Raw genomic sequence first — 15,735 nt, forward strand, 5'->3', positions numbered from 1 at the left:
ACTAGGTGTCCAAGTCGCAACTTCTAACTACTGGAGTGCCTCAGGGCTCAGTTCTTGGTCCACTTCTCTTCTCTATCTACATGGCATCACTAGGTTCTGTCGTTCAGAAACATGGCTTTTCATATCACTGCTATGCTGGTGAAACTCAAATCTAACTCTTATTCCATTCTGATGATCAGACAATAGCTGCTTGCAAAAACATCTAGAAACCTTGGGGTTGTAATTGATGATCAGCTGACTTTCTCAGACCACATTGCTAAAACTGCCCGGTCCTGCAGATTTGCTTTATTCAGCATCAGGAAGATCAGGCCTTTTCTTTCGGAACATGCTTCACAACTCCTTGTTCAATCTCTTGTTCTGTCCAGGCTGGACTATTGCAATGCTCTTTTGGCAAATCTTCCAGCCGGTTCTATCAAACCTTTACAATTGATCCAGAATGCGGCTGCAAGATAAATTTTCAACGAACCAAAAAGAACGCACATCACACATCTCTTCATCAGTTTGCACTGGCTAATAGCTGCTTGCATAAAATTCAAGGCATTAATGTTTGCTGCAAAACCACCACTGGCTCTGCTGCACCCCTTTACTTGCAGTGCCTTGCAAAAGTATTATTTTTTTCACATTATGTTTTGTTGCAGCATTATGTTAAACTGCTTTAAATTACTTTTTTTCCCCCACATCAATCTACATCTCATACACCATAATGGCAAAGCACAAAACAGGTTTGTAACAACTTTGCAACTTTAATAGAAATAAAAAACTGAAAAGATTCCGTTGCATAAGTATTCATCCCCTTTTCTGGGACACTCAAAGTTTAGCTCAGGAGCATTCATATTGCTTCTAGATTTTACTACACTTTGAGTGGAGTTAAATTGTGGCAAATTCATTTGAACGAGAATGATTTAGAAAGGCACACACCTCTCAGAAAAGGTCTAACAGCTGACAATGCATATCAGAGCAAAAACCAAGTCCTGAGGTCAAGATAACTGCCTGTAGAGCTCAGTGACAGACTTGCGTTAAGCCAAATGCAGATGTGCAAAGCTTGTCACATCATACCCAAAAAGACTTGAGGCTGAAAAGGTGCTTTAACTATGTACTGAGTTAAGGGTATGAATACTTATGCAATGTACTTATTTCAGTGTTTTATTTTTACTATATTTGTAAAATTTGCAAATCTGGTTTTTGCTTTGTCATTATTATGGTGTATGGAGTGTAAATTGATGTGGGGAAAAACTAATTTAACATAATTTTAGTTTAACATAATGCTGCAACAAAACAAAATGTGAAAAAAATGAAGGGGTGTGAATACTTTTGCAAGGCACTGTAAATTCAGACTTATGTGCCTCTAGAACATAAGAACGTTCTGCAGGTGAATGGCGCATTATTATGCCATCCCAAAGAGGCACAGAATCACTTTCAAGGACTTCTATCTTAAATGTCCCCTCTTGTTGGAATGACCTGCCCAATTAAATCCGACCAGCGGAGAATCTGCTAAAAACACATCTCTTCTGTCTTTATTTGACCCTCTAACTCTAGCACTCTCTATTCTATTTCTATTCTTTAAAAAACAACTTCTCTATGCATTAAGCTCATCTGAGACTTGTCATAGCACTTACAGTGCATAGCATTGCTCTTTTGTTGATTTTGATTGCTTCCATTGTCCTCATGTGTAAGTTGCTTTGGATAAAAGCATCTGCTAAATGACTAAATGTAAATTTATTTTATTTGATGGATACACTTCAAGACTTCTGGGAGCCTTAAATCACCTTTATAAAGTATAGAAATGTAATGTGTTTAATATTTACAGTTAGCACTAGCTTAACTTTGTGTTACACAGTAGTTTGCCTTATAGTTATTACAACAGAAGAGATAGAATTTGTGCTTCTAATGCTTATTAGAAAAGTAACAGGACACCAATTTGTAGAGCATTCATGAAAAGTGTCGGTAGCATCACACAATGGCAGCATGGCTAAGTCGAACCCTCCAGTCTGCACATCCTGCAAGTGCATAAAAACAGACACATTGCATACAAAACGTTCCTATTGCTGTTCAAACTATTGCATCATATGATACATTCCCGTCTCGTTTATGATAATACAACAAGATGCAAAGATAGCTAACACTGCTATTCCGCTGAGCGGCATTTTAACATATGCAGGCACTTACTAAAAATAGACTTGCACTGGTGTCTGCCGTTGCTACACATGACACACTGGTAAAAGAGGACAGCACAGCAAGGGTGTGTGTGTGTGTGTGAGAGAGAGCGCGTGTGTTCCTGCGCGTCACCGGTGTTTCTTAATATGTAAGACCACAGATTCTTTGAACTACCACAACTGATTTCCTACCGCACTTCATCTTACTGTTTCACCTCCTGGCAAACTGCAGACTGTTGCGACTCGCAACAACATGTAGGTGTTATTTTGATAAGGATGCTGTTGCCGTTTGCCAGGGCGACGACGGCACTGAGATTGTGATTGTAAATAAACTATAAATAAACATTGCAATGTCTCTCTACGGTTCCATTCAACTGCATTTTCATTACAAAATAGAAACCAGACACCCGATTTATTCATAGTCTGTTTTTAAGTCATACATCCTGTTGATTTTGCATGCAACACTGAGCGGAAGAGCTTCTCTTAGTAATACAGGGGTCAACATAATGTCTGTCTCCCCTGCAGACCACTGGCTTTCCAGAAACATACTGGATATGCTAAACTGACTTAAATTATTAAGATGATCCAGTAATTCTGTCAGTTTCTCTAATAATGAAGCAGTGCATTGCATGCATAGGGATAATCCAACTATGACAAATTAAAGAAGGTGCATATCTTTATATATTGGTTATATCGCAAATATGCTGATGCAAAATATGTTGAACCACAATTTAAAATTAAATTCTTGGTAATAAAGCAAGCATTGGCTTAGAGTTCTTTTCATATTTCTCTTTCAGGTCAACTGCATAGCAACAGTTTGAAGAAATTATTGCTAAGCTACTTATGTTATGGCTATTTATAGATAGTTATGGTGCGTTTAAACTGTGTCAGAAAGATCCCGGTTGCTACGTCCAACAAGCCATGGTGCTCTCACGCCACACATCATGTTCTCACGCAGTGAAAAATACATTGTGGAACAAAGAGGAAATTGACAATGCGCCAACAGGCAAGACAGAGCAGGTTACTTTTGGTATGAAACTGAAAGTCTTAATTTTAAATGTTGTAATTTTGTTAGAAATTCAAACAATAAATACCACTTTGTGGCTCTTTAAAGTCCCCTTGAAATCAAAATTAAAGTTTTTTGGCTTTTAGTATGAATATATTAGCCTTAAGATGATCTATAGTCTAGTGTGCTTCAAAACAACGACAAAATTCGCCTTTACAAGATATGAGCATTCAAAACTTACAGTCTCGTCACTTCCGCCAATATGAATCAACGATTTTGATGATATCACCGTGCACTTCAGTTTCTCATCAAACGTTCTGTCCAATCAAATGCTCTCTAGAGTCCGTATTGTCCCGCCCCCTACACAGAGACGCAATACACGGAGCAGATCATATGCGCTCATATGTGCGATCGGCATGGATTAAACTACACAGCCTCAGCATGATTATGATCACTATTTTGTTTTAGCAAGAGTTTCATATTGAATCTGTGGGATAATTTATTAGACTGTGGCTGTCATAAGCTACAAATGCGGCTTTACTGATCTCAACGGCTCTGGCCCGAGCAGATATTAATGAAATGCTATTGGCTATTTAAAATAAGTGGGCGGGGCTGGGCGATATGTTTTTTGTTTCAGTTAAATGTACGTCACCACAAAGAATAACGCTGCGTGTTTCAAGGCACTTCAGTGGACCTTTAATGTGTTGTGATAGATCGCTGTAGTGTCTCAATTCAAGCATCACGTTAACCGATCATCTTCTTTTTACTAGTTATTACACAAAATAAACACGAATGAACATCAGAAGGTATCTTGTTTCAACCGCAGAAAGACGTCAATACACACCATTTTTCAAGTTTAAGTCTAGCGACGTTACTCTGCTCTCAGGTCTGACAAAATGGCAGATTCAGCGTTATAACTGGTCAGCTGACAAGCTGATGATCTGAATCAGGTGTGTTAAATGAGGGAGACATACAAAATGTGCTGAGCAGTGGGTCCCGAGGGCTGGAGTTGAGAACCACTGGAATAAAACCATTAAAAAAGCAAACTTACCCAATGCCGAGTGTTTATTATATATATAGTCTCTGATCATAATTATGACTAACCCTAACCCTAACTCATAAATACAGTGAGGGAAAAAAAAATTGATCCCCTGCTAATTTTAATGATAGGATTATTACAGTGAGAGACAGAATAACAAAAAAATCCAGAAAAACACATCAGATTTAAAGTTTATTATCACCATCTCAGAACAAAGGCATTTCGAACAAAAATAGAGAGCAGGGCAGGCAGCTCTGCAAAGAGGAGTGGGACAAAATCCCTCCTGAGATGTGTGCAAACATGGTGGCCAACTAGAAGAAACATTTGTGACCCTGGACCACAAAACCAGTCTTAAGTCGCTTGGGTATATTTATAGCAATAGCCAAAAATACATTGCATGGGTCCAATGTTCCATGAAGATTTTTTGTAAAATTCCTACTGTAAACATATCAAAATGTAATTTTTGATTTGTAATATGCATTGTTAAGAACCTAATTTGGACAACTTTAAAGGTGATTTTCTCAGTCTTTTTGATTTTTTTGCATCCTCAGATTTCTGATTTCAAATAGATGTATCTCAGTCAAATATTGTCCTATCCTAACAAACCATACATCAATAGAAAGCTTATTTATTGATGTATAAATCTCAGTTTTGTCAAATTTAACCTTATGACTGGTTTTGTGGTCCAGGGTCACGTTTGACCTCTGTGATTGCCAACAAGGGGTTTGCCATCAAGTACTAAGTCATGTTTTCACTCATTAAAATGCAAATCAATTTATAACTTTTTTGAAATGCGTTCAAGGCCCAGAAAGGTAGTAAGGACATTGTTAAAATAGTCCATGTGACAGTGGTTCAATTTTTTTAGGATGACTATTTTAACAATGTTCTTACTATCTTTTAGGGCTTTGAACGTGTCAGTTGTGTTGCTGTCTTTGCAGGGTCAGAAAGCTCTGGGATTTCATCAAATATATCTTAATTTGTGTTTAGAAGATGAACAAAGGTCTTACAGGTTTGAAACAACATGAGGGTAATTGAACAGAATTTTCATTTTTGCGTAAACTATTTTAATGTTTTTTTATATTAATACGTTGCAATGTTCGTTGTGAATTACATTTTGGTTTACATCATGTAGAATCTCTACCCTGAAACAAAACCCGTTGATAACAAGTCTTTGGCCTAGTCGACTATGTTCCACAACCACCAAAATCTCTTCCTCTCTTTCGCTTTAACCTCTCTCTCAGATCTGTGGCTGACTTCGCTCTGTTTTCTAGGCGGATGCTCTGCAGCTCACAGGCATGCTGCACTTTTCCTGTTGCGCACTACCATAGCGATCTAGAGAAACCAGGACTCAGCGTGGGCCAAAAGAGGACATGGAAAGCTGATCTCAGACCATCCTCAGAAAAAAATAGGTCAATACGCATTAGCAGCGGCCACTTGCAAAAATTCCTTCAGTCGGACTGGGGAAAACCCTGTGTCCTGTCTGCCCTTTACACAAGACCACCGCTTCCTTATCTGGTTAATAGTCGTCATATGGAGCATCACGAGAACAAATAGATTCAGAAGTAGGAAATATCAATTATAAACACAAAACCGACTTCAATGACCTCTTTCATAGAGTTACATCAATGCTTTATCCCTTTACTGACAGAGTTTTCCTCCCTTCGATTATGGTGTTGGCATTTTAAGCCCTTTAATGGCAGCAAACAGTCAAAGTGATTAGGCAACAAGGGTGATAAGGAGTGAAAACAGATAAAGGCTATTATGCCCTTCGCCCTGAGGAAATGAATCAATATTGTGTAGTGTTATGGATGAAGCCTGTTAGTCTAATGCGTATCACAACAGGCCCCGAAATACTCCTAAGTGCTTAAATGCCTATTGAGTTTGGTGCAGCCCACTCCTATTTCCTGACCATATGATAGCCAGTGATGAGAAATCGAGAGCGAGGGGGGTTCCTGTCTGCCTGGATGAGAGGAATAGCAACATGAATCTCACTTTCTGTCATCCTCGATGCAACCAGAGGCTGTTCCTCGGGTCAGCGCCTCTCCACCGAGCAGACAGAAGGTGATGTCAGTCAACCAAAGGCGGGTCACTTTTGTTTCGGCTCTGAATAACAACACTTATGCACTCTTTACAATAAAGCTTCCTTCAGGAGAAGTTTTTCAAAAGTTTCAGAAAGAAAACCATTTGTGTAATGGTGCTCTAAAAACCCAGAAACCAGACTCTTATGAAAAATGGCTTCTAAATGGCTCCGTATAAGTGCTCTTTTGCTTTTTAAAAAACAGGATTGAAGAAGTCTATTCAACATTTTACTACCATATAACTACCATAATAAAAGAATATTTTCTTTTTAAAATAAGCCATGAATCATTCCTAATAAGAACAGAGGTGTGCATAAAGAAAAAGGCCATTTTGATTTAATGTTGACTATAAACTCTAAAACAAAGAACTATTTCAGCATCAAATGGTTTTAATATGATTCTAAATTATTAATAGCAAGGTCAAAACTGCCTCAGGCAATAGAGGTGACATACCACTAAGGATTTCAGTGCTTTACTCATAAACCATTATATTAGGACCTCCAAAATCTTAAATTTGTGATTACTGACATTTTGATTACAAATCATTTTTATGGATAGTTCTCCTAAAATAAACATTTTGTCCAGGGTTTTACCCAGGGTTATTATATCATGTACTTGAAAAGTTACTTGAAATAAAATAAATGTTAACTGAAATTTAAAACATATATTTATTTATTTATTTTCTTGTTTAATTTACTGTAACTTGACATAAAACAATGTATTAAAACTAAACTAAAATGAATAAAAACTACAGATATATTTTAAACAAAATTCTGAAATATGATGATAAATAAATATGACAAATAAAATATGAAATAAAAAAAATAATAAATTAAACAAAATGATACAAAAGCAAAATTACTTGAAATAAAATAAACGTTAACTGAAAGGTAAAAAGTGTACATATATTTTTTTCAGTTTCATTTAGCCTAACTGTACTAAAAAATGTACTAAAACTAATATAAAATATGATCATAAAATAAAATGAGAATATGAAATAAAAATGAATAGAATTTAAACTTAATTATACAAAGGCAAAATTACTACTATATATATCATTTTTAAAAAGTTATTTGAAATAAAATAAATGTTAACTGAAATGTAAAAAGTGTATGTGTATATATATATATATATATATATATATATATATATATATATATATATATATATATATGAAATATGATGATAAAATGAAAATATGAAATAAAAATGAATAGAATGTACTAAATTATACAAAAGCAAAATTACTATTAGATATATTTTTAATATAATAATATAATATATGTATTACTTTACTCAGGGTTATTAGTTAACTAATACTAAAATCATTTTAAAAAGTTGCTGTTGCAGTAACTGACATTTTACGAAAGAAAAGTATATATTATATAATTCTTTTCAGTTTCATTTAGTTTAACTTTACATAGTAAAAATTTACCAAAACTGAAATAAAATGAATAAAACCTAGATATATGTTTTAAATAATAATGATACTAATAAATAAAATGAAAATATAAAATAAAAACAAAGAAAAATTAAACAAAATTATACAAAGCAAAATCACTAAAACTAAAGTAAATAAGAAAACAAAAATTAAAAACTACTTCAAAATATAATATAGATAGACAGACATGTAGATAGATAGATAGATAGATTTCAAAACCACTAGTAAATTACATAATAATTGCTTTTTAATTTAATAACAATTAAATGTTTTTTTAATTTAATAAAAATTGTATATTTTTTGATGATGCAGCTTTAGTTTACATATTTATTACCTCATATAATCCATTAAAATAGAAGTTTAATTTCATAAAGTTCATGTCAAAATGCACCTACATTTTTTTCAGCTGAATAAAATACTATTTTTCCCTATATTTCATCATTGAGGATTTCTTAAAAAAAAGTTTAAAAACCTCATCTCGTCTCATTCTCGTGAACCCAGTCTCGTGTCTCGTCTTGTCTTGTGAGATAGGTGTCTCGTCACACCCCTAATGAATACATAGATAGTACATCTGCAGAGCCTATTAAGTAAAATCAAGAGCTTTTTTTTACACTACAAGGAGCCTTTTGTGCTTTGGATGTTCAAGGTCCTCAACAGTGCAGTCCACTCAACAACCCTCAAAAAGAATAAAACCAATTTATCATTGAATAACAGTTAGTTCAAGAAGCACTTCATCAAAAAAACGAAAACCTCATGTCATTCCAAACCTGTATGACTTTCTTGCTTCTGAGTCACACAGAAAAAAAAGAGATTCTGAAAAATGTTAACCAAACTGTTTTGACTTCCACATGGAAGAAAAAGTCTCTCAAATCTCTCAGATATCTTTTTCATGTTCCAAAGAAAAATGTAAACCATTCAGATTGAGATTTTTCATTTTTGGTGTACTGCCCCTTTAAGGTGACACACTGAGGAATCTTTAAAAAGAGCTTCATGTATCATTCATTTTGGGAGATCCCCCAACACTTCTCAGTAGAATTCATTCGTTCTAGATAACATGTTGACCACTCTACGTAATTGTCACGTACGCAGTGGTTTTCCATCCGTTTGTACCCTTCCTCTGTCCTCGTGGCCTGTGTAGTGTTAATTATTAAGGGATTTTCATCCAGTCAGTGCGTCTGGTGCCCTAAACCCTCTCTCTACTCTCCGTCACACATATTCCACTCTAATCCACAGGGACTATTCATTTTTCCCTCCCTCTCTCTCTCAGCTCAGCTCATATCTGTCTTAAGATACAGAAGCGTATACGAGTGTTACTTGATCCTGAATCTACTTTGACATCAGCGGTGGCAGAAGTGCACGGCGTGCATATTAAACCCTGTCTGTGCGCTGCACATGTGAGAGAGCGTCTACTCGAAATGCATATATTGCGTACAAACTGACCCATTCTTACACCTTTCAAACACTTAGCTGAACCCACAGTGAGTTTCTGCATCCTGCTGTGACAGCATGACCGTCTGTCACGTCACACAACACAGACTCTGGTCATGTGGTTGAAAATGCAGCCACTGTAGCCTGTCTGTAAGGATGTGGCATTTTTGAGCCATGGTACATTTTTTAATTGAAAAAAAATCACAAGGCACACCAACAATCGAAACTGTAAAAAAATGTAACTGTGTAGCCTATATTAACAATATACAGCCATTCTTATCGAAATGTCTTGAACAGGAATCAAATAAACACAAAGAAAAAAGTATTTTATGATCTTTCATATTCAGGGCTCAAAATTAACTTTTTTACTTGGTAGCACTCAAAAAGTTAGGAGCACCAAAAAAAATTTAGGAGCACCCACTGAATATTAGGGAGCACCACAACTGCCAATTGAGCAGATCAGCCAGCACTCATCCTGGCATTTCTTTTTAGTAATGCACCAAACTTAATTCTTCATGATTCTGATTGCTGATGCTTTACAAGCAAATGGGCTGACTCTAGATTCTAAAAGGCTTTTTAAAAAATATTTATTTTAAACCTTAAGCAAGGGACAAGAATATATTAAAATATGAGTACATGAACAAGATGTTTATTTTCTCTATTATAGGTAGAGCCATTTAAATTAGAGGCAACCACTGCATTTTTAAACAATCTATGGCAGAAAAAAACAACAAAAAATAAACTACACAATTCTTTCTTAATCCTATTAAGTGCAAACAATAACTGCCATAATCAAAGTAGGCTACTCTCTCAATTTCAAAGTGCAAATAGAGACCAATTTTTTCAAACATGATACAGAGCTATTGACAAATACACAACCTATGAACCTATTATAACTCACATATACTAATAACAGCCTAGATATGTTATGTAGCCTAATTTGCGTACATTGGGGAGTCGCTCTCTAAACCCGATGTATCAAAATTGCCTTTGAATGCGCGTGCGGGTTTTGCTTTCGGTTTCGTTTTGACGATCGCACGAAACTCTCGGCGGTGCTGAGCATGCATTAACGCATTAATTTAACAAAATCATTTGAAAGTTAGGGACCACAAACGGGATTTCGAAAAGTCTGATGTGAATGTATGCCTTGTACATTATATACTGAGGCGGAGGCGCCAGAATTGCATCTGAGAGAATGTGCACGATACTATATTTCTTCATAAGCATATTGTGAAGAGATTTTAATGGTCCACAATCAAAAATCACAATCAAGTCACATCACACACCCTTAATTGCAATGCAGTTTGCGCAAATCCGAAACGGAGGTTGAGAGAGAGAGAGAGAGAGAGAGAGAGAGAGAGAGAGAGAGAGAGAGAGAGAGAGAGAGAAAACATTTGGAGCAAAAAAACGTTCGGTTTCAGCGGAGCGGAGCGCAGTGTCAGTGACGGAGTGATTGACGGCTAATATCTCAAATCTGAATTTAAGATAAGAATTAAAAGATTACGTTTAATTGGTTATGTAATATTGGAGAGAGAACGGCGAGGCTGTCACTGCATCAGCTCACACTCACAGCAGTCTGTGCAATAGTTAGGCTAGCGAAAGTTTTGTAAAGAAATGAAAACAAGTCGCACCACAACAATTTCTCGCACTCGCACAAATGCTCCCAAATATATTTAGAGGTCGCGCAGATTAAATTTTGGGAGCATATGCGACCAAAATGGTCGCAATTTCGAGCCCTGATATTCCTTCTTCTGTCAAATAAAAAGTGCAATTAACAATATATAGTCATTCTTATCAAAGTGTCTTGAATAGGAATCAAACAAACACAATGAAAACAGTCTTTTTTGATCTTTCATATTTCTACCTACTCAGTGTGAAACTTAGGTGTTTAGGTGAAATTGAATAATTTCCCACGGCACACCTGACGATCTCTCACGGCACACTAGTGTACCGCGGCACAGTGGTTGAAAAACACTGGTTAAAATATAAGAGGCTGCTGGTGGGCCATTAAAGGTCATGCCATCTTTGCATTTTACCTGTGGACTTGATTGCATATATGTGAAAAAGAAAGAAAGACTAATTATTTTTTTTACATTTAGTTTTTTTTTGAGGAGGTGCCAGTGGTGCCCTATGTGGCAAAAACATGACAAAAAAAATAAATAAATAACAACTTAAAAATGTTTTAGTAAGCTACTAATATCTAGTATTTGATTTGAGAGCAAATGACCTAACATACTAATAATAATCAATTATTTCTTCAATAAATTATGATTTCTATTGAAATACAAAACAATATAATATTATTATTAACATATTATTGTTTGTATTTCACAAGACAACAAGACAATAATATATTATTATGCAAACTAATAATAATACATTTGTATCTTTATTAAATAAATTACACTTTCTTGTAAAGGTATTATTATTACTACTGCTACTACTATTGTCCTTAAATTAAATAAATTACAATTTCTTGTGAAATACAAAATATAATAATAATAGTAATCGTAAGTGATTTATTTAATAAATTATTTCTTTCTTTGAAATGCAAAAAACAATATAGTAATAATAATAATTATTATTATTTTAATTGTTTTTTTATAATTATTAACATGTTGCTTGCATTTCACAATACAACAATACAAACTACAATATAATAGTAATAGTAATGATAATCATTTTTATTTATTAAATAAATTATGATTTCTTGTGAAGTACAAAAAACTATATAATAATATCAATATCAATAATAATAATAATATTTTTTGATAAAAAATAAAAAAATGTAAATAATAATTATTTTTATTTTTATTATTATTATTCATATTGTTAGTAATTGTTCCTTTATAATAATAATAATAATAATAATATAAGTTGATATTATTATTATTACTACTACTACTATTATTTTCCTTTATTAAATACATTACAATTTCTTGTGAAATACAAAAAACAATATAATAATTATTATTATTAACATATTATTGTTTGGATTACCATGAATAATAATAATAATAACAATAATAATAATAATAATAATAATAACAATAATAATAATAATAATAATTATTATTATTATTATTATTATTATTGTTGTTGTTGTTTTCATTATTAAATAAATTACAATTTCAATAATAATAATAAACTATTTAATTCATAGATTATGATTTCTAGTGAAATACAAAAACAATATAATAATCATCATCATCATCATAATAATTATTGTTATTAACATATTGCTTGTATTTCTTTTTGTGAAATACAAAAAAAATAAAATATTAATAATAATAATAATAATAATAATAATAATAATTGTATTATTAACATATTATTGTTTGTATTTCACAAAACAACAATACAATAAAATAATTATATTTTTGATTTATTAAATCAATTCTGATTTATTGTGAAATACAAAAACTATATAATAATATTAATAATTACTATTATTAACATATTATTGTTTGTATTTCACAAGAAATATTATAACATAATACGAATAATATTTTTGATATATTAAATAAATCTTTTCTGTAAAATACAAAAAATATATAATATCATGAATAATAATAATTATTATTAACATTATTGTTTGTATCTCACAAAACAACAATACAAACTACAATATAATAATAATTTTTTCCCCCTGTATTAAATAAATTACAATTTCTTGTGAAATACAAAAAAACAATATAAATATAAAAATAATAATAATAAATAATAATAATAAAGTGTCCTACGGGAAATCAGTTGTGAGTTTTTGAGAAAAAAAAAAAGGTGAATGAAGGATTTCTGTTCTTGCACTTTAGACAACCTATTTTTAATCTGTAATAATCCTGCAATTTAATTACCAAATGTACAAATATTATTTCTGCTGATGACATTTGGCATAAACGGTGCTGCTTAAATCAACACGGCTGACACAATAAGGTGCAAAAGACAGCTGATCAGTCACTAAGCCCTCAGTAGAGAGCATATCTCTCTCACACACTCACACACAGTGCGTTTGAGCTGCACTGTAAGAGGATTTCATTCATTCATATTCACTGTATTGGACAGACTCGTGCGGTTTCTCGGTCAGCGGGCACAGGGGGGCATAAGCTCTCGGTGTTAAGTCACTTTCTTGCTCGAATAAAGTCTATCCTGCTGGGCCAGGACGAATAACTTAACACGCAGAGATCACACCATTAATTGCGCTCCCAAAATGCAGACACGAAAGAAGCTGCTTCATCACAGAAGCAAAAAATAAATTAAGCTTACTGTAATAATAATATTAAATACATTTACATTCAATAATATCCCTTACAAAAACAGTACTTAGTTACAGTAATGCTATCAGATATTAAAAATCATAAGGGTCCACTTTTTTAAACTGCGATTCATGCATCCAAAAGCCGAATAAATAAGCTTTCCATTGATGTAAGATTTGTTAGGATAGGACAATATTTGGTTTGAGATACAACTATTTAAAATCTGAGGGTGCAATAAAATCTAAATATTGAGAAAATCTCATTTAAAGTTGTCCAAATAAGTTCTTAGCAGTGCATATTGCTCATCAAAAATTAAGTTTTGATATATTTTACTGTTCGTATATCAAAACTTAATTCTTGATTGGTAATATAAGTGTACAAAATATATTCATGGAACATGATCTTTACTTAATATCCTTATGATTTTTGGCATAAAAGAAAAATGTATAATTTTGCCCCATACAATTTATTTTTAGCTGTGACTACAAATGTGACCCTGGACCACAAAACCAGTCATAAGGTTAAATTTTACAAAACTGGGATGTATACATCACATGAAAGCTCAATGAATAAGCTTTCTATTGGTGTATGGTTTATTAGGATAGGACAATATTTGGCCGAGATACATCTGTTTGAAAATCTGGAATCTGAGGGTGCAAAAAAAATCTAAAAACTGAGAAAATCACCTTTAAATTTCTCCAAATTAAGTTCTTAACAATGCATATTACTAATCAAAAATTACATTTTGATATATTTATAGTAGGAATTTTACAAAAAATCTTCATGGAACATGATCTTTACTTAATTTCCTAATGATTTTTGGCATAAAAGAAAAATCAATAATTTTGACCCATACAATGTATTTTTGGCTATTGCTACAAATATACCCCAGCGACTTAAGACTGGTTTTGTGGTCCAGGGTCACAAATATACATGTGCTACTTACGACTAGTTTTGTGGTTCAGGGTCAAATGTGTCTAAAAATACATAAAATGCCAAAAAATGCAATGGTACTTCAATGGTTTTACCTTGGTATTCTTGGATATCCTGTGAAGATACCATTATTTATGATCAAATAAGTATAAATATCTCAAAGTACCATAGTATTGCAATCACTGTACCATGGTAGAGCCAAAGTGCTTTTTGTAAAAGAGAACAAACGTGGTCCCATACCAAAAACATGAAAGAACCATGCAGCATATCCAACAAATTATGGAAGTAATATAGTACTTGTCCCAAAAGGGCTTGATAGAACCATGGTATTTAGAAGAATATGTTACTTTTTGGTAGTTTTTTTTTTTCATCAGTAGAAGATGACATTCAGGACACACTTTACTTTATTAATTTACTCTCACTACTGTATCTTCCGCTTCACCGCCCCTCTCAAGAAAATCCAGAATCAATAAGAGCATCAATATGAGCTCAGAATACCCATTCAATGATCTCCAGTCTACTGAAAAAGATCTCAGCACAGCCCTAATCGCGTTTTAGACTGACTGAGGCTGCTATTGTCTAGTGTCTGAAACCAAACAGCGTATTTAGGCTATACAGAACGATAGTTATATAAAGTGACAAACCTAATAAGAGTCTCACAAAGTTCTGATCAACAACCCACCGAGCCAAATCCGTAAAACGCCTCCGAATGACAGACAAAACAGCTCAAAGTTGAACATTTCGTGACACGGTGAGTGAGGGAAGATGAAGCGCGCTTACCGTGCGTTTCACAGAGCCAGAGAGAGTGATGCGGCGCGCAGCATCCCTGCCATCCTCAGTGAGAAGACTTCTACTGTGCGCTCTTCTCCGGCATGATCGCGGCTCCTCAGCTCTCCTCCTCCGGCGCGCACCGCTGCAGGCTGAGCATCATGGCTGGTCTTTTTGCTCTCAGTTCATCTGCTGGGGAGCGCACGCACTGCCGCCTACTCTGATTGAGTTTAGAGAGCGCAGAGGCTGCGATGATCGCTCACTTTCTCCGGGCATATGGACCATGTGATGAGACACATCCCTCCATCTGCGAGAGCCCGATCAGCGCCACCCAATGGAAATACCATGCTATGCATCACTAATGCGATTGGGCCGCCCATTTGAAAATGAAAATCGCCCCAGTTCTGATTTAAGATGTACATTTATTGCCTTAAAATGTTGGGTAGTGCGGGGCTAGTTGTCACAGAATGTGGTTTGGTGTCGAAAATCTAATTAGGCTATACAAATGTGTTTTCTCCAGTTCTGTAAATTGATTTCAACACCTAGTTCAAAACCTTAAACCTTCACTGTAGTCTGTTATATTTGTTCAAAGAGGCTACCGTATTGTAAACGAACAATAAATAGGTCTAAGCAAAC

The 15,735-nt window shown here is 34.0% G+C and overlaps 1 protein-coding gene across 1 annotated transcript in view; it reads right to left on the bottom strand.

Moving 5' to 3' along the window:
• LOC141291480 (uncharacterized) overlaps positions 1-15,354 on the bottom strand; it is an 80,388-nt gene extending 65,034 nt beyond the window's left edge. Inside the window, exon 1 of the mRNA XM_073823640.1 lies at positions 15,112-15,354. The gene's annotated coding sequence lies outside the window, so the exon portion shown is untranslated. The remainder of the gene's footprint in view (positions 1-15,111) is intronic.
• Between the last annotated feature and the right edge of the window lie 381 nt (positions 15,355-15,735).

This window comes from Garra rufa, chromosome 18 (assembly GCF_049309525.1).
Source record: "Garra rufa chromosome 18, GarRuf1.0, whole genome shotgun sequence".
Classification (NCBI taxonomy): Eukaryota; Metazoa; Chordata; class Actinopteri; order Cypriniformes; family Cyprinidae; genus Garra; species Garra rufa.